Genomic DNA, 23,597 nt, shown 5'->3' on the forward strand with positions numbered 1-23,597 from the left:
AGCGAAAGTTCGTCCAGTGAATCAGATGATGAAGATCAGGAAGATTCAGATTATGAACGTTTAGTGGTGGAAACGAGGCCGGCGAGGGCCTCGACCCCAATGAGACCTCCACCTAGGAGGTTGCGGTTCCGAGACAGAACCCCTGAACCGGAGCCTGAACCTGAGTCAGAGACAAGTCAACCAAATGGAGTTGGTGTACTAAATCAACATTTACAGGCCTTAGATCTAGGAACGCCAGGTCAAAGGAGGCCAGTGGCCGTAGAGGGGTTAGTGCAGACTCCCCGGCAAGCCGAAGAAAATTCTGGGGGAGCTAGGGCGACCTTAGAAGACTTGATGAGGAGAGATCAGGAGATGAAAATTCTAAAAAGAGCTAAACTGAAAAATACCACGGTGAAAGGAAAAGTTAGAGAATTAGTTCGATATGGGGAGCAAATGAATATTTCAGGAGAATCGATAGATTCTCACATTCTAGCTGAATTTGGCCTACATGGGGGAAGAAAATTAGCTAGTACCCTAGAGGGAATAATTCCGACAGACAAAGAGGAGAGTGAGCAGCAGCAGTTTGAGGAACAGTGGATCTCAGTTGGTGCACTCACAGCGTGTCAGGAAAAAGCTGAAAAGGGTGTAGACGGTCTGTTAAAGCACATCTTTCGAGGAGTGAAGAGGAATGCTCTTGTGGGGGCTAGAGAATTCCTGCTATATGGTCCCGAGACCTCGCCTGAGGAATTAGAGCGGGCCCTAATCAGATATGATAGGAAGACCGAAATGATTCAGGCAGAAAAAGAGAAGACGGGTAATAAGCAGCAGAGGCCCAGAGAGCAACCTAGGAGGTCGCATAGAGAGAGGAAACCTTATAACCGCTATGAAGCAGAAAGCAGGCCCCCGTCACGCTCTGAACAGGAAAGAGACCAGAGGCCTAGAAGGTTGGAGGAGAGAGTGGAGAGAAATACTCCCGGTCTCCAACATCAGAGGAGTAAGCGGTTTAGGGATCAATCGAGATCCAGAACAAAAAAGGTTGAAAATAGCAAGGCAAGGAACAGTTATGTTAGCCCAGAGGAACGGAACAAACTCAGTCCAGAAGCGAGGGCAAAAATCATTTCAGAACGAGCAAAGAGCAGACCGGAAGCTAAGGTAGGCATGGTTAGGATTGGAGAGGTCCCCGCAGATGAGGTTAGAGAAGTGAAAAGTAAAAAGAATAAGAAAAAGAAGAGTGCAGTAGAACCAAAATAGGATGAGGCGGCTCCCCTTAAACAGGCTTTGCTAAGAACCGAAGAGAAAGATAAAAAATTGTACAAAACTTATGATGAAACAGTTTTCCGGGTAGACTCTGGAGCTGACATCTCAGTAATAAAAAGCTCTGAACCGCACGGTGAATTAATAAATACAATTACAGTGGAAGATTTCGATGGAAAAGTCAGAAGTAAGTATGTGTGGAAAAAGCAGGAAATAAATGTAATTTTAGGGAATGAAAATTTGCTCTGCCCCGAGGATCTGCTGAAAATAGGGAGGCTAGGAATAGTAAACCAGGAAAAAGAAATACGAAGAATAGTGGATGAGTCTGAAATGAGCAATAAAGGGGAGCTGGAAAAACTCTTGAGGAAATATTCCAGATTTTACGCTAAAAGTAAAAACGATTGCGGAAAGGTGCGATCTGAGTATGAGCATGTAATCCAGGGAGGCGTTCCACCTCCCCAGAGGCAGTACAAGATTAATAGTGAGGCAGAAAAGGAGATTGGTGAGACCATCAAAGAGTTAACAGAGCAAGGGATCTTGAGAAAACTGGCTAGGAACGAGACTGCCCTGACCAACGCTCCGATTCAGGCTGTCAGGAAGGGAGATGGGAGTTTTAGGCTTGTCACGAACTATAAAGCGTTAAATAAAGTCACGGTACCCGACACCAGGTATTTGATCAACTGCAGTGAGGCTAGTGGAGATATTGGTAAAGGTAAAAACTGGTTGTCAAAGATTGACTTGGCTAATGGATTCTGGAGTATTCCTTTGGCAAAGGAAAGTCAGGGAAAGACTGCTTTTACATATGGAGGAGATCAGTATGTTTACACCAGAATTCCTCAGGGATTTCGAAATAGCTCTGCAGTTTTCCAGAGCTGTATGCTGGAAATCCTTGCTGGAATACCAGTGACTGTTTATATAGACGATGTCCTGATAGCCACAGAATCTCAGGAAGAGCATCTGCAGGTGTTAGAACAAACCCTAGATAGAATAACAGAAGCCGGTTTGAAGCCTAGTCTGAAAAAGATGGAAATAGGGAAACATGAGGTTGACTTTCTTGGATTTAAGCTAGGGAAGGACACCAAAGCTCTCACAACCAGCACAAGGAACAAATTGGAGGATTTAGAGAATTCAGGGCCTCCCAAAACCCGGAGACAGTTGCAGTCGCTGTTAGGAACCTTGAACTACATTAGGGAGTTGATCCCTAAATATTCAAAGGAAGCCAAGGTGCTGTACCAAGGGACCAAGGAAGGTAAATGGCAATGGACAAGGGAAATGGAGGAGGCTAGACTGAAACTAATCCGCATGGCTTTGAAAAGTGGTGAGCTAGAGAGGAGAGATGAAAGGGTTCCCCTGCATGTGTGTGTGACAGAAGAAGGAGAGGAAGTCGGTTTAACTGTATTCAACCAGAATGGTAAGGGGCCCATTTCCTTTTTGACGCACGTGCAAGAGACCACCCTACTTAAGTTTCCAGAGAACTCAGCCGAAAGGGTGTTGGCCGCTGTGACGAGGCGCCTGTTGCAACTTAAGGCCCTAGCTAAAGAGCAGCCAATAGTAATTTATTCTCATGCAGGGGAACTCCCTAGAATAAAAAAGAACCTAGTGATGAATCAAGCTCGTGTGCACTCGCACAGGTGGGATCAGTGGAGTTTGATATTAGGAGACGTGCAACTAGAGTGGAGAATGATTAAACAAAGAAGGAAGGAAAAGATGACTAAGTATCATGACAAGCACAAACACTTGCCCAAATATTTCACAGACGGCAGTGAAAGAGCAGGGAAGGTTAAATGGGGATTCTTAGTCAAACAGGATGGACATTTAGTCACTTCACAGAGTGGGGAAATCGAGGGAACAGCCCAACTAGCAGAGGTGACGGCGGTAGAAAAAGCCCTGGAGAAGGCAGTCGAGCTAGGCCATAAAGAAATTGTAATAACATGCGATTCTGAGTATGTGACCGATGGTGTCAACAAAGAACTTGAAACCTGGAAAGCCAATGGCTTTCATACAGCTAGAGGGAAGCCGATGGCACATAGGGAGGCATGGAAAAATATCTCTGAGCTATTGCAGAAGGTAAAGGCAAATTTCTATCATCAAATGAGTCACACCTCCCAGGACAGTGAATCCGCGCTGGGAAATAGGGAGATTGATAAGCTAATAGGTCACGTGAAATTCAAGGAGGTAAGAGAATTTTTCGAGAAGATTCACAATGACTTCACCCCAGTCACCCCAGAAATCACCCCAGTCACAATATGGTTCAGATGGAACTCAGATTGAGGAATTTGAACATACCAAATTGGAGGGAAAGGTACAGGGAAGTGAAAAAGGAGTGTGCAGTCTGCAGGAAGTTTATGACAGCTAGACACTCAGAAGAGAGTGAACTACCTAAAGCCTACAAAGGGCAGGAAGTGAGCATAGACTTTGCAGGGCCCCTCCGACCTGCTACCAGGAGAGGAAACTGCTATTTCCTCCTTGCTATAGATAATCATACCAAAAAGAAGATGATTTGGCCTATGAAAGTTGCTCGGGAGGAAAATGTAGTTGATTGTTTGAAAGAGTGGATTCTTTGGGAAGGAAAGATGGAAGGTCTTAGGGCTGATGGAGTGCACAATATCAGTGGTAAAGCAGTACAAGATTTTTGCAGGGAAAACAAAATCTTGTTGACAAAGAGCATAGCTTATCATCCTGAATCCAATGGGATTGTGGAAAGAGCCATACGGGAAGTTAAAAACTGGTTTGCCAAGAATATTGAACTGGGTGAATGGGACACATTGATTCATACTTGTCTTTCGCATCTCAACAGGATCGAGGAAGTGGAATTGAAAGAAAGGGAAGAGAAGAAAAATCCCAAGTTCCAAGTCGGAGAGCAGGTTATAATCACCAGGCGAAAGAAGGTAGGGAGGTTTAGCCAAGGGCTCGGTATAATAGATACTGTTAAATCCATTACAGGATCAAATTCTGTAGAATTGGAAAATAACGGCGTTCAGAGCAATAAGGATCTGATAAAGAAATAAGTATGATGGAAGACATACTTAACGTCAGTAAAAGGAGGGGTTTAATCAAAGTGGAGCATGGAAAGCATGGATCAATAGCTATGTTATGGGTTGGTCCCGAACTAGAAAGATACATGGGATTTACTGGAGAAAAGGTAAAACCTGTAGAGGTGATAATCCGCCCATATCATTGTGTGGTGTGTAGCATGGATTGCGCTATGCCAAATCTCTCTTTCTGTGATGAAAGAAAGGAGATGGGAGAAGAATGGAGAGCAGACAAACAGACCCACACAGAGATTGGTGGGATTCTGTTGTGTTCGAGTTGTAGGCCAGGTCTCGCAAAAGTACGGATAGACTCATATCGAGTGTCTGGAAATTTTGGAGAAAAGTGTCAATGTACCTGGAACGGTACAGAGTTATGGACGTGCGCGGTGTGTGGGGCAAAAGACCGGATGCTGATGTCATCACGGTCAGTATGGGAAAGTGTTAGGGTAATGAAACCCTTAGGTCTATTCAATCAGGGAATAGTGACCAGGTTCTCTAGGCATCCTTACATGGGGATGAGAGAACATGAGAAACGGGCATTCTTGGACGCAAGGATTCCCCTTTTTCCAAATGATAGTAAAGAAATTAAAGATCGAGCTCTCCAGGAGAGGACAGGGCTGGTCGAAGCCATAAAGAAAAAAGACCTTACTAGTGATCTCACATTAGCCGATGCCGAATCCAATAAGTGGCATCTAACTCTGTGGCACGAGCCCATTTTAAGGTGTTTTCCAGAAGTAGATTTGAAACAAGGATCTCGAGGAAAATTAGCGTGGGTGTATGTAAAACGAGGCCAGCAGTGGCAGGTGAGGAGCTGGGGCTGTTTGGCAGTTGAGATAGCACAGGAAAAAGATTGGTTAGAAACACCTGCATATGACAAAGACTATAGAGGAAACCAACCGAGGTCGAATGTGACTAAAGAAAAGAGAAAATCGGTTAGGAAAGAAAAGTTTGTGGAACTCACTGTGGCTCCAGCAGCAGATTTAAAGGAACACAAAGTATGGTGTCCCGGAGAGGAAAAATATGTAGTTGGAGTTCCTTACAACGATGAGCAGATAACTGAGGAACCTAAAGAGATATGTAAAGTTGTGATGCATTTTAAGGTAAATGTATTGAAATGTGCACACCCAGATTATGATTGGATTGGGGGAATAGAGGTAGAATTGCATGAAAAGCCCCCCGAGGTGAAAGTAATAAAGAGGCGTGGCATTCTGAGAAGAAGCAAAAGGCTCTTAGTAGAGCCTGCGAACTAACCTCTGATTACAGGACGATGAGGAGATCGACCTCGGTGGAGAGCCTTACAGGAGAGTTGGAGGAGGCCAAGGAAACCATCAGGAGGTTGAGAAAGCAGAAACGGCGTTGCAAAAGGATGAGTATAATGTTATGGGGGTTAATAGCTTTGGGAATAATTCTATTGGCCCTGATAAGATTGAGTTACAAATTAGAATGGGAGATATTAACTGGAGAAATAATTCTAGCCGAGGTACTAGTAGAAAGACAGAATGTTTCGGGCATCGATTTATCAGTATGGGGAACAAAAAGAGTACAAAGGGCCAGTGTAGAAAGTAATACTGTAGGATTTTGGAAGTGGCTCAATGATGTCAACAATGAAAGTGATATAATGTATTATATGGTCAGGAAACCGAAGTTTAAAATGAGAAATACGGTAAAAATGAAGCACTGGTACAGGCAAGAGGTAGAAGTGTACGAGAAGAATGGTTATGTTCTGGAACGTGTCGGAAATGAAACAGTGAAGTATTTCATGGGGCCTACTTACAGAGTGAGTCCGAGTGAAGAATTAAATGGATGCTGGATTTTTAGATCAAAAAAGAACTTTGATCCATGGAATGTCAGGCAATGTAAATATAAAGGAGCGGTTAAGAGGGTTAAAAGACGCAATATAAATGATAAGCTGAAATATGCAAAGAGCATTGCAGAAAATGTGCAAGAGTGGATCAGGTCTAGTAGACTCCTTAACCCAGCAGGAGAGTTCGTTTTATTGACCACAACAAAAGATAGACACCCTGGATCGCGCAGGTCCGGGCGGCTTGAATTGGAAAGTCTCTCTGAGACCAAAATAAGCCTAGAATTAAATAAAACAGTGCCATGGCTGTGGAAGAACAAAATAAAACTACCACGGGTTAAATATAACTTCGATGTTAATTATTGGGAAATTGATGATTGGCAAAGAGAAACGGATGTATACTTAACCAAGATGGAAATACCAAAAGCCTTTAAAACAGAGAAAGAAATAAAAGATCATTATGAGAGTGAAGTAAAACAGATGGATCATTGTGTCCGACAAAAGATCAGCAAAAGGAAACATGGGGAAAAATATGTTTATACTAAGACTGATTTTAATGATTTCTCCTATGCTAGTCCTTGCGATAAGAATAAAGAAATAATGGATTGCGACGATTTTCTTAACGGAACTGATCCATTTACAGGGAACCGTACCACCGAAGCATTAAGCATAAGAAGAAAGTTGTATATGAAAAGGTTAAACTTATACAGGAGAAAAGACAAGGATGGTGTTTATAGAAATAGTCTGGTCTTTTTGAGCGATGGAGTTTATGGACTGAGAGGGGATCAGTGTGGTGAATTTATAGAGAAGTGTTCACAGGGTCGTGATCAGATAACAGTTAATCAAGTGGCCGCAGTGCTGTGTTATTGGGGGACGGGGATAGTCCCGTTACCTTGGACTTTTGCTAAAAGTGAGATAGCTGGAAGATTTGAGATGAGTTATGGCAAAGGGGGAGTTATTCGAATGTTGGATAAGAATGACCAGTGGAAAATGTTCCACGGACCCATGTATATAGCGAAGAACAGTTTATTACGTTATCAGGTATTTAATGGACGAAAAAAGGTGCCTTTAGCGAATCTAGATGCCATTGCAATCGATGATTTGTCGATGATGATAGAAAGAAAGAACTGGAAAGAAGGTTGGTGTAAAGGACTGGATAAAACTTATTATTTAGGATTAGATTGGATGAGAGAAAGCACATGCAATACAAGTATAGAAATACAAGGAGACAAAGTGATAGGAGGAGCCAGATGGTATGAAGAACCGGGAGAATTTGTCAAAACGGGAGTTCATGGGATAAAAGTTGCAGCTACGGCAGTGTTCAACTTTGTAACCAACGACATGTGGCAAGGGTTAGTTGGACTATTGGTTACGATAGGATGGTATGTATTGTATGCAGGCTTGGGGATGTTTGGAGTAATGATATTGTTCGTTACGATAAAGTGTTCATGTACAATGGTAGGAAGGCGACTGTGCTCAAAAAAGGAAAGGAATAGAGATGAGCTGTCTGTGTTAAAAAATCTAGTAGAAATACAAGAAAGAGGGCACAAGCGATACAAGAGGAGGTTGAGTTTTTCGAAGAAGCCTTTGTTAGAAGACATTACCAAGTAAGGATAAAAGAAAAAGCTGACGTAAAGATGCAAGAGTAGAGAAAGGGAGGAGCGAGTGTGCCATGGGATGTCGCCATACATAGGTAGGGCCTCAACAGAAGTTGGGGACTGTGACTCTTGAAAGGCACTACCAGAAGTTGGGGATATAAGAAACTATCTGACTAAAAAAGATCAGCTATTAAGACTGATTGTTCCTGAATAAGTCCAACAGAGATCAAAATTAATAGAACTAGAGATGGCATCCAATGGAACAACCAATGTAACTGAAAATGGAACTACTGTTGGAGGAGCTGAGGGAGTTCCAATTGGAACCTCTGGTACCTTCATTCAGGTTAGTGAATTGGGAATCTTTTTGATATGGATGCTATTACAAGGAGTTGACAAAAATCTCTGGTGGCACATGTTATTAAGTGTTATCCAAATTATTAGGATTTTAATAATAAAAAGATCATCTAAGTTAATTTTCGTATGTGGAATGGTAGTAGTTTCTGAGGGTTGGAATAAAATAATTGGCCTGGAAGGAATGTCTGTGATGGTATTAGCCAGTATCAGTAAATTGTGCGCAGATATAACTGCTAAGGCAATAGAAAGATACGATTTTGTGATATGGTGTGAGTTAATGATTATTGGATGCAACGCAATATACCTAGTGGGGTTATTGAATTTTAAATATGGGAAAGAAGCAAGGTTATGGGTACTTATTGGGATAATGATTTTAACTGCTTTTGTTTTGGGAAGTTATTTAAAAAATGATAACATTGTACTAATGGGAACCATCATTTTGATGAATAGATGGGATAAAATGAGGAAAAAGATTGAGCGATGCAGAGAATGCTGGGGAAAGATAGCAGCGGCGAACTCAGTCGATTTATCTTCTGCCTAAATTTCAGATGGGGAATGCTGAATTGGGAGGAAGGAGACAGGATTTTGGTGTAGCAGAAGCAAGAATCGCCTACACTGTTTGTAGAACCCTAAAGAAATGTTATGGATGTGGACATTCTACCAGAAGGGTATATTTTGAGTTAATTAACGGCCAAAGATATTGCAAAAATTGCATGAATGATGGAAGGACAATGGTAGATAGTGGTTTAGGTCAGCGGGTATCTATTTGGAATCAAGTTCATAGTATGAGTGTACAAACTGGAGTAGACGATAGAAAAGAATTAAGACAAACTGGGTTTATGGTAATGCTATTGAACATGGATAAAGATGGGAATTATATCATCCCATGGTGGATCAAGCCTAACGTTGTAGGCAGGCAGTTTGAAAGGATTAGGAAGCGATATGAGCGCACCCTAATGGTATTTCAAGTGGTTGAATTTATGGAACAGCAAATGAACGAGCATAAAGTAAAAGAAGAAGGTCAAAGTGCAACTAAAATAGTAGGTACAGGAATTTTTGGCTTGGCATTTATTGATGGTCCGCAAATCTTTTACAGGATTTTGCAGTGATTGTCCAGAAAGCCGGAAACCACCTAGTGGGAATGGACCTTGGACGATTCTTGGAACTAGTCTTGGACAAAGCCAAAATCGTAGAAAGGTTGTGGTTTTCCGTGGACACGCTGAGAATCTTTGTGGAGAGGGATGGGCTTGCTCAATGCCATGTTCATGATTTTCCTAGGAGGACAGATCCTTTCAGTAAGGAGCAAGGAAGGAAGTTTCAGGAGGTCACGCTTATCAGGAATAGGAGAAATGTTTTTGATGTGTATGTTGAGAAAAAATATGTGAGTGACAGAGTAGGAATTTTCCATATGAAGAGTGTTAAGGAAAGAATACCAACAAAAGACGGGTTCACAAGAGAGATCAGACATTCGATTTCGGGAGAGGATGTTGTGTTAGCGGGTAGTGAGAATACGAAATCTCCTGATCTGATCTCCTTTGGGAACGAGGGTCCAGGGAAATTAGAAATTTATTTTGACGATTTGTTTGTCCAAGGGATCCAAAAAGACTGGGACCGAAAAAATAAAAAACAAAAGAAAAAGGAACGTCGCCGGAGGACACCAGACAGCGCCGAAGGTGGACAACTGGACGCGGAGTCAGGAGCACCAGAGAATCTTCCATAAATTAAGAGAAATGATTCGACTAATAAGAAAGCAAGAAGAATTAAATAAAAAAGTAATGAGGTTAATAAAAGAATAAATTGCTTTGAATGATTTTTATCTGGAGTTAAACTCAGTAGCAAGTGATTTAGAAGCATTACGCATTCAGGCTTCTCTTTTGGCTGAAGATGAGTTTTAAAAGTGTTTCTGGTATGTAAACCGCAACAGGTAAGACTAGCTCACTTGTGATGAATGAAAAGATAAGACTCCAATGTATGTGTGTTTTGCTGAGTTTTGCAGAAAAGGTGATGCATTTGCAACTGAAAGTTGCAAATGGAGCACCTATTCTGAGTTTAACGTATGTAACGCATTTTCCTTTAGTTGCACAATAGATGTCAGTCGAAGGACTGGGGGCGACAAACCGCAAGCTATATGTTTAAGACAGTATTTAGTTTGAGCACCTGAAAGGTGTCAGTTTCAATAGTTTAAAATAGACATAGATGTGCTCGCTTGTTTTCAGTTGTTATTGCAATCCATTTTTGAACTTTTAAGACTGCGGTTAAGAGACACACATGTTTTGTAATCAGGTTGTCAAAGAACTCTGTTAGTGATGGAAGGTGTGTGTGTCGAGGGTACGGAAACCAGAGACTATAAAATCCTGGTTTCGGAATATGTTATCTGCCACAATTCGGGTGAAGACTTCTCGCTGTTATTTTGATGTTTTGCTTATGAGTTATTGTTTTAATAAACCGAAACCATGTTAAGTGGTGATTCGTTTAATCATTTTACAATAAGACTCCTGAGTGATTATTAAGTGTAACCTATTATCTGAGATCTGAACGTTACTCCCACCGAGCTCTATGAGACCGAACCTGACTGAGCAGCAGTGGACATCGCCAGAAACTCTTCAGGGCAATTGACTACACACAAGATCCTGCAGGTGAGATGCTGGTTGCTTATCTCTTGAACTGAGGAATGTGTTGGCTTGCATTTGAAGTGTTGTGGTTGACTCTTGAGGTTTTAGCGATGAAAAACATAACAACTTTCAAAAGCTCAAACTTTTGGATTCCCATTAGTTTATTAATGTCGTACTGTCAGGATGGCCGAGTGGTCTAAGGCGCCAGACTCAAGGGTTTCAATCTTCTCAAATACTGAGGCTTCTGGTCTCCGATTGGAGGTGTGAGTTCAAATCCCACTTCTGACAGCAACTTTTCAGAAGCCTGAAAAAATTCCATATATCCTTATATGTCACTTAAGCAATATAGTATGTGTTTCAGATAATAAATATTGCAAATATCTATTACTTGACGAAAACTCAGGCTGCATCCGAAATCGCATACTTCCATGCTATTTAGTAGGCAAAAAGCAGTAGGCGAAGAAAAAGTATGCATGAAATCTCAAAAACCACAAAAGAGTAGGCAAGATTTACCTGGATGAAGCACTATTTCTCGCGAGATTCAGGTGTACGTATACCTAAGTATCGTTCGAATATGCCTACTTACCTACTATATAGTAGGCGATATGGGTACGTGAGAAGAGTAATCACAAAAGAGTAAGCAAGAGATCCCCGGATGCCTACTGCGTCCCGCCCAGATTTCGAAGAAGCCCACGGGAGATCAATACGTCATCATCAAACGTGATGGAGAACAGCAACAAGGGTGTTTTCAAAAGTGAGTAACCTTACGCTGTTCCTTGTGTCACAATCGCGTAGAACTAAATTGTTTAAGGTGTAACACTAGTATAATTGTGATTGTTCTGTAAAAACATGTTTTATATGTAGGCTATAGCAAACAGGGGAGATCCAGTAAACACACGAATATCTCCAAAGTGAATGTACATAAACCACATACATCTTAAAGATGATTGTTAAATGTCTAATTTATATGTGACAGGAAAAAGTTCGAAAAGAATTGCAGATGAGCACGTAATAGACATCTGAGTGTTGTGTGCTGTTACAGTAGAATTCACTGTTGTCAACACCATTTACTTTATATGAATGGAATGTAAATAAACGCATGTACATATAGTAACTGAACATAACTGATCTTTTTTATTAATATAAATAAATAGATAAATAGAAGAGCATTTGTGTTGGATAAAATGCGGGTGTAAATGCAGTATTGAGCACATGAATCACAGAGGTGACTTGAAACTTTTCTGGATGTTACAGGGACAGGACGTGATGGACGGCAGAGATGGGTGAAGGTGGACACGGTGGTCAGCTGCTTCATCAGAATAAAGCTGCAGAATTGGCACAGCTGTTGATGGCAGTTGTTATTTACAGGCTGTGAACACACATGATTGTTAGAACAATTACTTTGAATAAAGCTTTGTTTTATGTGTCTTTGGCTTGTATTTATTTAACATCAAGGTTACTTTTATTTATTCTTTTACAAATGTATTCATGTTTCTTGTTATCAGTTAATAGAATATAGCATTAATTCATTACTTGACTGAGAATTGAGATTATTCACATTGACTGCATAGTCATGAATATGTCATGCATATGGCGTATTAAAAAATGCATGTAGTTCATTTTACTAAATATATAATTCATTAGTGGTTAGCATTTATCAGTATTATAATTCATAAGAGTTGGTGTTGTCTAGCAATGCATTCCGAGGTCATGTTTAATTTCTAAGTAATACTTAAATCTTTTGAGTGTAAAATCAAAAGTCTTCTCCAAAGACGTGATCTTCCAGCAGCTGATTGACGTCTCCTTTGTGCAGATATTGCAAACAAGGAGGGAAACGTACTAGGTAGGGTTGTCGTGATGCCATTGGGTATTCTGTGCACCTGTCGCCTTTATTTTATTTTATTATCACTGCAGAACTTATAAGTACATACAACGGCAGGAAAAGATAGTAGGCTGTTTTATCAGTAAAAAATCATAATGACAGAAAAAACTGTAAAGGGTTTGCGTACATGTGATTCTCTACACGTGAAAAAAAAAAGATTAAATTTCTTTAAATTACCGTAATATTCATTTAATCAAAATGCATTAAAATTGCATGTGTTGTTTTTTGTTATTTATAATCCTCGGGGATGAAACAAGAGAAATCCAACAATAAAAAGAGGAAAACAAAGGAGATTTCAAGCCAGTTTTGCGTGTGGATAAACAATTTTGCACATAAATAAATTAAAAACATATTCAAGTGGTTACGATTTTAGGTTTTCGTAATAAAAAATAACATCTTTAAGGATTAAACTGGGTTATAGCCTAAAAACAATCTTAAAGTTATCTGTTTCTACTAGAAGACCACAAAATGAGAAATTTGATCAACATCATAATATATACAAATAGATGAATTAAACCTGTCGCTCATATCTTTTAAATTGTTGCTCTTGCTTTAACGTCGTAGATCACATGATAACGTCATCATGGCGGATCGCATTCATACTCATCGGTACTATCAATAAACTAATGGGAATCCAAAAGTTTGAGCTTTTGAAAGTGATAGATATTTGCCACATTTAAAATCTGAGAACATATTCTATATTGCTTAAGTCATTTATGACATTTTTTTTGGCTCCTGAAAAATAGTTGTCAGAAGTGGGATTTGAACCAACGCCTCCATTTGGAGACCAGAAGCCTCAAGATTTGAGAAGGTTGAAACCCTTGAGTCTTGCACCTTTTTTTTTTTTTTTTATTGAAAAATTAAAACAATACAGGTTACTGTACAATCATTGGTTTTGCTTCAAGAATTACAGAAACTCTCTGCATTTGATTGAAATACACAAATACATTCAATAAAAGTAATACATTCTATCAGGGTTCTAAAAAAGACATCTCCAGTCCCATGTCCTCCAAGACCTTTAAAACCCCTTGTGTAAAAGTTTTAGAAAAAACTTAGACCGCTCAGCCATCCTGACAGGTGAGTACTCCTGTCCTGTGGGTGTCGCTGTTTCCCTGCTTCCTGTTTGCCTCGCTGCAGAGTGGTCTGTTTGTTTGTAACGTTAGCTCTCTGCAGCTTCGTTTTTCTACTGGATTTTCTACTGGATTCTCTATCTTATTGTTAATTCTGCCGTTTTAAATTGATAGATATAGCTTAATTTAATTTCTGGTCTTATCCATCAAACTAATCTGACTAATTTGATTGTTCGCCTTACTCTATAATCACGAGTGCAGCACGTTAGCATTCCATAGCCGGTTAATTTGCCGCTCGCACTCCATTCACGCTTTTAACTCTTGTTTACTATTTTTAGCATTGCGCTGGCCGGTTAACTTACCATCTGCGTTCCATTCACGTTTTTATTTATTTTTTTTCTCGTGTTTAATATCGTTAGTACTCTTTTAGCCGGTTCCGTTCCGTTTTTTCTCCCCCTGATCTGTTCTTCAGGAACTCTAACAACATTGGTAAGTTGAAATCATTCTACAATCACGGTGAGTAATGGCTTCTTCTCCTACAATTGTAGTCTGCACTGCTTGCCACATGTATAGCTTATCTATCTCTGTCAGCAGTGAGCCTTATACATGTGATAAATGCAGGAATATAGTCAGGCTGACAGAGAAGATTTCAGAACTAGAGTCACGCATCCAAACTTTAATGGAGGATAGTAAGAATGTGAGGGCCTTAGATACGGTTTTGGATGTGACTAGCTCAGAAAGCCCTGTACATTGTTCGGTTCCGGTAACAACGCCCATGCAGCAGGGCAATTGGGTGACTGTGAGGCGGCATAGTCGCGGGTCAAAACACCGCTCTTCCGTTCCGATCAGAGCATCAAACAGGTTCTCCCCACTCAGTGAAGCACCCACTGAGAAACCTGATGAAAGTGCTCTAGTAATTGGCGATTCTATTGTACGGAACGTGAAAATAGAGACACCAGCCAACATAGTCCAATGTTTACCGGGAGCCAGAGCGCCTGACATCTTGGCAAATTTAAAAGTGCTGGCTAATGCTAAACGTAAATTCAGTAAGATTGTTATTCACGTCGGCGCTAATGATGTTCGACTTCGCCAGTCGGAGATCACTAAAAATAATGTTAAAGAGGTGTGTGATCTTGCAAGTACGATGTCAGACACTGTAATATGCTCTGGTCCCCTCCCGGCTTACCGTGGTGACGAGATTCACAGTAGACTGTGGTCACTCCATGGCTGGATGTCAAAGTGGTGCCCGCGAAATAACATAGGTTTCATAGACAATTGGACAAGCTTTTGGGGCAGACCTGACCTGTTGAAAAGAGATGGTCTTCATCCCTCCGGATGTGGAGCATCTCTTCTATCTAGAAATATGGCACATAGTCTTAGAGTTTGCACTTGACTCACTGGGGCCCAGGTCAGGAAGCAGACAGACTGGCTAAACCGACCGTCTGCTAGCCGCCTCACGTCACAGAAATCAGTTAATTCTCAGCACATAGAGACCCTTTCACCTAGATATCACTCTATAGAGACTGTGTCTGTTCCCCGAGCTAGAAAATACAAAAAACAAAAAACGGATTAGTGCTGGCTGCAGATAAAGTCTTAATAGTGGGTGATTTTAACATCCATGTTGATAATGAAAAAGATGCATTAGGAACAGCATTTATAGATATTTTGAACTCGATTGGGGTTAGACAACACGTGTCAGGTCCTACTCATTGCCGAAATCATACTCTAGATTTAATACTGTCACATGGAATTGATATTAATGGCGTTGAAATTCTGCAGCAAAGCGATGATATCTCAGATCATTATCTAGTCTCTTGTATAATCCAGATAGCTAAAACTGTTAATTCAACTCCTTGCTACAAGTACGGTAGAACCATCACTTCTACTACAAAAGACCGCTTTGTAAGTAATCTTCCTGATTTATCTGAATTCCTCAGCATATCCAATAGCTCAGAAAAACTTGATGATGTAATAGAAACTATGGACTCTCTCTTTTCTAGCACTTTAGATATAGTTGCTCCAGTGCGCCTAAAAAAGATTAAGAAAAACAGTGTAACACCGTGGTATAACGATCATACCCGCGCCCTAAAGAGAAAAGCACGAAAAATGGAACGCAGCTGGAGGAAAACAAAACTAGAGGTTTTTCGTACTGCTTGGCGTGAATGTAATTTATCTTATAGGAAAGCATTAAAAACTGCCAGATCGGATTACTTTTCATCTCTCTTAGAAGAAAACAAACATAACCCTAGGTATTTGTTCAATACTGTGGTTAAATTAACTAAAAATATAGCAGCAACAGGTTTAGACATTTCCCAAAAGCACAGCAGTAATGACTTTATGACGTACTTTACCTCCAAGATAGACACTATTAGAGATAAAATTGTAACCATACAGCCGCCCGCTACAGTATCGCATCAGATAGTGCGTTGTAGATCTCCTGAGGAACAATTCCATTCATTCTCTATTATAGGAGAGGAGGAATTGTATAAACTTGTTAAATCATCTAAACCCACAACATGTATGTTAGACCCTATTCCATCTAAGCTACTAAAGGAGGTACTTCCAGAAGTCATAGATCCTCTTCTGAATATTATTAATTCGTCACTATCATTAGGATATGTCCCCAAAACCTTCAAAATAGCTGTTATTAAGCCACTCATTAAAAAACCACAACTTGACCCCTATGAATTAATTAACTACAGACCAATTTCGAATCTCCCTTTTCTGTCAAAGATACTAGAAAAGGTAGTATCCTCACAATTATGCTCCTTCTTAGAGAAAAATGGTATCTGCGAGGATTTCCAGTCAGGTTTTAGACCATATCATAGTACTGAGACGGCTCTTATTAGAGTAACAAATGACCTGCTCTTGTCAAGCGATCGTGGTTGCATCTCTCTATTAGTGCTACTGGATCTTAGTGCCGCATTTGATACTATTGACCACAACATTCTTTTAAATAGACTTGAAAATTATGTAGGCATTAGTGGTAGTGCACTGGCATGGTTCGAATCGTACTTATCTGACCGTCATCAGTTTGTGGCAATAAATGAAGAGGTATCATTTAGATCGCAAGTGCAGTATGGAGTACCTCAAGGCTCAGTGCTAGGGCCATTACTTTTTACGCTTTACATGTTACCCTTGGGAGATATCATCAGGAAACATGGTGTTAGCTTTCATTGTTACGCTGATGATACTCAGCTCTATATTTCTTCGCAGCCCGGCAAAACATATCCATTCGAAAAACTAACAGAATGCATAGCTGATATTAAAAACTGGATGGCGAATGACTTCTTACTGTTAAATTCTGAAAAAACAGAGGTATTAATTATTGGACCTAAAACCTCCACAAGTAATGACCTAAAACACAGTCTAATACTAGATGGCTGCTCTGTAAATTCGTCATCATCAGTCAGGAACCTAGGTGTGCTATTCGATAGCAATCTCTCCTTTGAAAGCCACATTTCTAGCATCTGCAAAACCGCATTTTTCCATCTTAAAAATATATCGAAATTACGACCTATGCTATCAATGTCAAATGCTGAAACATTAATTCATGCGTTCATGACCTCAAGGATAGATTATTGTAATGCTTTATTGGGTGGTTGTTCTGCACGCTTAATAAACAAACTCCAGCTGGTCCAAAATGCAGCAGCTAGAGTTCTTACTAGAACTAGAAAGTATGACCATATTAGCCCGGTTCTGTCAGCACTGCATTGGCTCCCTATTAAACATCGTATAGATTTTAAAATCTTGCTAATTACTTATAAAGCCCTCAATGGTTTAGCTCCTCAGTACTTGAGCGAGCTCCTATCGTATTATAGTCCTTCACGTCCGCTGCGTTCTCAAAATTCTGGCAATTTGATAATACCTAGAATATCAAAATCAACTGCCGGCGGCAGATCATTTTCTTATCTAGCGCCTAAACTCTGGAACAATCTACCTAACACTGTTCGGGAGGCAGACACACTCTGTCAGTTTAAATCTAGATTAAAGACACATTTCTTTAACCTGGCTTACACATAAAATCATTAACACATTTCTATAATTCAAATCCGTTAAAGGATTGTTAGGCTGCATTAATTAGGTCAACCGGAACCGAAAACACCTCCCATAACATCTGATGCACTCGTTGCATCGTAAAAAGAATGGCATCTACGCTAATATTAGTCTGTTTCATTCTTATTCCGAGGTCACCGTAGCCACCAGACCCAGCCTGTATCCGGATCAGATGGTCACTCCAGTCCCCCGGATCCAGTCCGTACCCAGCTTAGATCGTGGATCACCACCTAGAGATGTCTTCAATAGCCGTGGATGTCAACCAGATGAGCTCCAAGGCGGATCATCAATAAAGACCTCGTCAACCTTGACGGCCATCGGCGCTACACCACAGGATCCTGATGAGTTCTCTACAATCAGACATTGGTACAAACTGTTGTTTGGTCTAGCCAGAGGAGAACTGGTCCCCCGACTGAGCCTGGTTTCTCCCAAGGTTTTTTTTCTCCATTTCTGTCACCTGTGGAGTTTTGGTTCCTTGCCGCTGTCGCCTCTGGCTTGCTTAGTTGGGGACACTTTCCAGCGATATCGTATACTATTTGAACTGAACTGACGATGATATCACTGAATTCATTGATGAACTGCCTTTAACTGAAAATTGATTGTTACAATAATGCGTTACTTACACACTATTGTGCTGTTTAAATACTGTGCAGTTGCTTTGACACAATCTGTATTGTAAAAGGCGCTATATAAATAAAGGTGACTTGACTTGACTTGACAGTACAACAGCTTTATTGTAAGTATCGGTACAAATAGAGAACTAATGGGAATCCAAAAGTCAGAGTTTTTTTCAAGTGGTTGATATTTGCCATATTTCATATCTGAAACACATACTATGTTGCTTAAGTGACATATAATGATATATGGAATTTTTTCAGGTTTCTGAAAAGTTGCTGTCAGAAGTGGGATTTGAACCCATGCCTCCAATCGGAGACCAGAAGCCTCAGTATTTGAGAAGCTCGAAACTCTTGAGTCTGGCACCTTGGACCACTCGGCCATCCTGACAGTATGAAAGCTGTGCTGTAAGTGTCGGTGCAATTAATGAACTAATGGGAATCCAAAAGTCAGAGTTTTCTTCAAGTGGTTGATATTTGCCATATTTAATATCTGAAACCCATACTATATTGCTTAAGTGACATATAATGATATATGGAATTTTTTCAGGTTTCTGAAAAGTTGTTGTCAGAAGTGCGATTTGAACCCACGCCTCCAATTGGAGACCAGAAGCCTCAGCAGTTGAGAAGGTCGAAACCCTTGATTCTGGCGCCTTAGACCGCTCGGCCATCCTGACAGTAAGACAGCTGCGCTGTAAGTATCGGGGCAATTAATAAACTAATGGGAATCCAAAAGTCTGAGCTTTCGTCAAGTGATAGATATTTGCCCTATTTAAAATCTGAGAACATATTCTATATTGCTTAAGTCATTTTTGACATTTTTTCGGGCTCCTGAAAAATAGTTGTCAGAAGAGGGATTTGAACCCACGCCTCCATTCGGAGACCAAAAGCCTCAGTATTTGAGAAGGTTGAAACCCTTGAGTCTGGCGCCTTAGACCGCTCATCCATCCTGACAGAACAACATCTGTGCTGTAAGTATCGGTGCAATTAATAAACTAATGGGAATCCAAAAATCTGAGCTTTCCTCAAGTGACAGATATTTGCCATATTTAATATCTGAAACACATGCAATATTGCTTAAGTGACATATAAGGATATATGGAATTTTTTCAGGCTTCTGAAAAGTTGCTGTCAGAAGTGGGATTTAAACCCATGCCTCCAATCGGAGACCAGAAGCCTCAGTATTTGAGAAGGTCGAAACCTTTGAGTCTGGCGCCTTAGACCGCTCGGCCATCCTGACAGTACGACAGCTTTGCTGTAAGTATGGGTACAGTTAATGAAATAGTGGGAATCCAAAAGTTTCAGCTTTTGTAAGTGATAGATATTTGCCACATTTAAAATCTGAGAACATATTCTATATTGCTTAAGTCGTAGATGTCATTTTTTCGGACTTCTGAAAAGTTGTTGTCAGAAGTAGGATTTGAACCCACGCCTCCATTCGGAGACCAGAAGCCTCAGTTTTTGAGAAGGATGAAACCCTTGAGTCTGGCGCCTTAGACCGCTCGGCCATCCTGACAGTACGACAGCTGTGCTGTAAGTATCGGTGCAATTAATAAACTAATGGGAATCCAAAAGTCAGAGTTTTCTTCAAGTGGTTGATATTTGCCATATTTAATATCTGAAACACATACTATGTTGCTTAAGTGACATATAATGATATATGGATTTTTTTCAGGTTTCTGAAAAGTTGTTGTCAGAAGTGGAATTTGAACCCACGCCTCCATTCGGAGACCAGAAGCCTCGGTATTGGAGAAGGTCGAAACCCTTGAGTCTGGCGCCTTAGACCGCTCGGCCATCCTGACAGTACGACAGCTGTGCTGTAAGTATCGGTCCAATTAATAAACTAATGGGAATCCAAAAGTCTGAGCTTTCGTCAAGTGACAGATATTTGCCATATTTAATATCTAAGAACATATTCTATATTGCTTAAGTCATTTATGAAATTTTTTCAGGCTCCTGAAAAATAGTTGTCAGAAGTGGGATTTGAACCCACGCCTCCATTCGGAGACCAGAAGTCTCAGTATTTGAGAAGGTTGAAACCCTTGAGTCTGGCGCCTTAGACTGCTCGGCCATCCTGACAGTACGACAGCTGTGCTGTAAGTATCGGTGCAATTAATAAACTAATGGGAATCCAAAAGTCTGAGCTTTCGTCAAGTGACAGATATTTGCCATATTTAATATCTAAGAACATATTCTATATTGCTTAAGTCATTTATGACATTTTTTCAGGCTCCTGAAAAACAGTTGTCAGAAGTGGGATTTGAACCCGCGCCTCCATTCGGAGACCAGAAGTCTCAGTTTTTGAGAAGGTTGAAACTCTTGAGTCTGGCGCCTTAGACCGCTCGGCCATCCTGACAGTACGACAGCTGTGCTGTAAGTATCGGTGCAATTAATAAACTAATGGGAATCCAAAAGTCTGAGTTTTTATCAAGTGATAGATATTTGCCACATTTAAAATCTGAGACCAGAACGACAACTATGCTGTAAGTATCGGCGCAATTAATAAACTAATGGGAATCCAAAAGTCTGAGTTTTCGTCAAGTGATAGATATTTGCCACATTTAAAATCTGAGAACATATTCTATATTGCTTAAGTCGTAGATGTCATTTTTTCGGGCTTCTGAAAAGTTATTGTCAGAAGTGGGATTTGAACCCACGCCTCCATTCGGAGACCAGAAGCCTCAGTATTTGAGAAGGTTGAAACCCTTGAGTCTGTCGCCTTAGACCGCTCGGCCATCCTGACAATACGACAGCTGCGCTGTAAGTATCGTTGCAATTAATAAACTAATGGGAATCCAAAAGTGTGAGCTTTCGTCAAGTGACAGATATTTGCCATATTTAATATCTGAAACACATGCTATATTGCTTAAGTGACATATAAGGATATATGGAATTTTTTCAGGCTTCTGAAAAGTTGTTGTCAGAAGTGGGATTTGAACCCACGCTTCCAACCGGAGACCAAAAGCCTCAGTATTTGAGAAGGTCGAAACCCTTGAGTCTGGCGCCTTGGACCGCTCGGCCATCCTGACAGTATGACAGCTGCGCTGTAAGTATCGGTGCAATTAATAAACTAATGGGAATCCAAAAGTATGAGCTTTTGTCAAGTGATAGATATTTGCCATATTTAATATCTGAAACACATGCTATGTTGCTTAAGTGACATGTAAGGATACATGGAATTTTTTCAGGCTTCTGAAAAGTTGTTGTCAGAAGTGGGCCTTGAACCCACACCTCCAATCAGAGGCCAGAAGCCTCAGTATTTGAGAAGGTTGAAACTCTTGATTCTGGCACCTTAGACCGCTCGGCCATCCTGACAGTACAACAGCTGTACTGTAAGTATCGGCGCAATTAATAAACTAATGGGAATCCAAAAGTTTGAGTTTTCGTCAAGTGATAGATATTTGCCACATTTAAAATCTGAGAACATATTCTATATTGCTTAAGTCGTAGATGTCATTTTTTCGGGCTTCTGAAAGGTTATTGTCAGAAGTGGGATTTGAACCCACGCCTCCATTCGGAGACCAGGGGCCTCATGTATCAACGCTGCGTACGCACAAAAACTTTGCGTACGCCAGATTTCACGCTCACGTTTGGATTTACTAACGATGAAATTAACGTGAGAATGTGCGTTGATCCACGCCAACTCCATGTCTGGCGTACGTGTATTTTTTGTGCGTGTGTTTGTTTTATGCCCCTTGGCGACTCCTAGAGGCAATTATTTTAAATTGCACACTACAAAGTATCGCACCAACACATGTGGAAAATTTATAATTGATAAAATGGGTTAATTGAGACAATATTTTTCTACCAGTTATGTGATTAAGAACATATAAAAGCATTTGCAAATGTATACATCCCTTAGTCTATGGCAATGGCAGTGTTGGCCTTATTGGAGGACTTTGTCAATGGCCAAATCCGAAGGGAACGCGTTTTTAGGGACCACGGTGATTTTCTGGCCCACGATGATGACTGGCTTATAAGCTGTTTCAGATTTCCAAGAGCTCCTCTTGGAGCTCTGTGCTGAGTTGGGTCCAAATTTGGAGACAGCGAGGAGCCACGCATTACCCGTTCCCTTACAGGTGCTGATAACGCTCGGTTTCCTGGCAAATGGTTCTTTCCCAAGAGAACTGGCAGACCGCTCTGGGTTAAGCCAGTCGTCTTTGAGCCGTGCAATGCCAGATGTATGGGACGGGATCATCCGCATGTCTAGCAGGTATATAAGATTTCCATACCATGCAGTTGACCAGCCAAACAAAGCGCAATTTTCAGTGATCCCCGGTTTTCCTAATATAACCGCAAGCGATCGACTGCACGGACATTGCTATAAAGGCGCCATCTGAAGACCAATTTGGATACGTGAATCGGAAACAGCCAAGTTTTACTTTTTTTAATTTTATTGAGCGTAATTATTTATCAGGAGACCGCGGTTATCCATTAAAGGCGTGGCTGTTAACCCCCCTCAACAACCCACAAACTGACCAAGAGCGCAGATACAATGATGCCCATTCTCGCACTTGTAGCGGGCGATTGGGCAACTGAAATTCCGCTGGCACAGACCTTTTGAGGGGCATGTGCTGAAACTGAAAAAAGGGCACCCCCCAACCTCTCCACCACCAAAAAATAAAACACACACACAATAATATTCTTATATTATATTTAATAAGTATTAATAACTTTTATACAGATAATACATACATATTGAGGGGATCTTATGTAAATATCTTATATCTTATGTAAACTAATTAAAACAACACTGTGATCCACTGGGATGTCCCTCTCAATGGCTATATAGGCTATATAATATGATGAAATGTTAATAAATTACATCATGTAATTTACAAGCATCAGCAAATTCAGCAGATAACCATAAAATCAAAATAGAAATTCCTTATAATATATTTTACCTAGCTGACAAGGATCACTCGGTTGCTTTGTGTCAAACTAAATCACATTATGTCAACATCACACCGTGTGGTGATGCATTATATGAACCTTTATAGACATAGGCCTACTTTAAGACAACGTTGTACTTATTCAAACAACAATATATTTTACCATTACAAGACAATCTGCTTCCGCTCTATGACTGACTGATGCGCTGAAACGTAAGTCGCCGCTGTTCTCCTCTTACCTGCACCTTTACATCGGACCATTTCTTTTTTAATTTGTTCACAGTGCGATGTTCAGACCCCACTGCGTTAACCGCGTTAGCTAAACTCTCCCACTCTATTTTTTTCTATTTATTTTTTTACAAGCTTGCAAATAACAGTTTTCTCCGGTTTACCTCCGGTAGGAGCACCTTCAATTCACATTCTGTTAAGTTTCTCTTGCTTGCTTTTTCGTTT

At 40.5% G+C, this 23,597-nt stretch overlaps 9 non-coding genes across 9 annotated transcripts; 1 reads left to right on the plus strand and 8 right to left on the minus strand.

The window, feature by feature from the left end:
* The first annotated feature begins 10,807 nt into the window (after positions 1 to 10,807).
* Positions 10,808 to 10,918, plus strand: trnal-caa (transfer RNA leucine (anticodon CAA)). The gene is made up of 2 exons: positions 10,808 to 10,845; positions 10,873 to 10,918. It is a non-coding gene; the product is annotated as a tRNA-Leu (tRNA).
* Positions 10,919 to 18,532: 7,614 nt separating this feature from the next.
* trnal-caa (transfer RNA leucine (anticodon CAA)) lies at positions 18,533 to 18,643 on the minus strand. Its single transcript has 2 exons — positions 18,606 to 18,643; positions 18,533 to 18,578 (listed from the first exon to the last, which is right to left on the minus strand). It is a non-coding gene; the product is annotated as a tRNA-Leu (tRNA).
* A 738-nt stretch (positions 18,644 to 19,381) lies between these two features.
* Positions 19,382 to 19,492, minus strand: trnal-caa (transfer RNA leucine (anticodon CAA)). The gene is made up of 2 exons: positions 19,455 to 19,492; positions 19,382 to 19,427 (listed from the first exon to the last, which is right to left on the minus strand). It is a non-coding gene; the product is annotated as a tRNA-Leu (tRNA).
* Positions 19,493 to 19,657: 165 nt separating this feature from the next.
* trnal-caa (transfer RNA leucine (anticodon CAA)) lies at positions 19,658 to 19,768 on the minus strand. Its single transcript has 2 exons — positions 19,731 to 19,768; positions 19,658 to 19,703 (listed from the first exon to the last, which is right to left on the minus strand). It is a non-coding gene; the product is annotated as a tRNA-Leu (tRNA).
* A 175-nt stretch (positions 19,769 to 19,943) lies between these two features.
* trnal-caa (transfer RNA leucine (anticodon CAA)) lies at positions 19,944 to 20,054 on the minus strand. The gene is made up of 2 exons: positions 20,017 to 20,054; positions 19,944 to 19,989 (listed from the first exon to the last, which is right to left on the minus strand). It is a non-coding gene; the product is annotated as a tRNA-Leu (tRNA).
* Positions 20,055 to 20,220: 166 nt separating this feature from the next.
* On the minus strand, positions 20,221 to 20,331 carry trnal-caa (transfer RNA leucine (anticodon CAA)). The gene is made up of 2 exons: positions 20,294 to 20,331; positions 20,221 to 20,266 (listed from the first exon to the last, which is right to left on the minus strand). It is a non-coding gene; the product is annotated as a tRNA-Leu (tRNA).
* A 166-nt stretch (positions 20,332 to 20,497) lies between these two features.
* trnal-caa (transfer RNA leucine (anticodon CAA)) lies at positions 20,498 to 20,608 on the minus strand. Its single transcript has 2 exons — positions 20,571 to 20,608; positions 20,498 to 20,543 (listed from the first exon to the last, which is right to left on the minus strand). It is a non-coding gene; the product is annotated as a tRNA-Leu (tRNA).
* A 276-nt stretch (positions 20,609 to 20,884) lies between these two features.
* Positions 20,885 to 20,995, minus strand: trnal-caa (transfer RNA leucine (anticodon CAA)). Its single transcript has 2 exons — positions 20,958 to 20,995; positions 20,885 to 20,930 (listed from the first exon to the last, which is right to left on the minus strand). It is a non-coding gene; the product is annotated as a tRNA-Leu (tRNA).
* A 175-nt stretch (positions 20,996 to 21,170) lies between these two features.
* On the minus strand, positions 21,171 to 21,281 carry trnal-caa (transfer RNA leucine (anticodon CAA)). The gene is made up of 2 exons: positions 21,244 to 21,281; positions 21,171 to 21,216 (listed from the first exon to the last, which is right to left on the minus strand). It is a non-coding gene; the product is annotated as a tRNA-Leu (tRNA).
* Positions 21,282 to 23,597: the final 2,316 nt, after the last annotated feature.

Source organism: Garra rufa, chromosome 4, assembly GCF_049309525.1.
Source record: "Garra rufa chromosome 4, GarRuf1.0, whole genome shotgun sequence".
Lineage (NCBI taxonomy): Eukaryota > Metazoa > Chordata > Actinopteri > Cypriniformes > Cyprinidae > Garra > Garra rufa.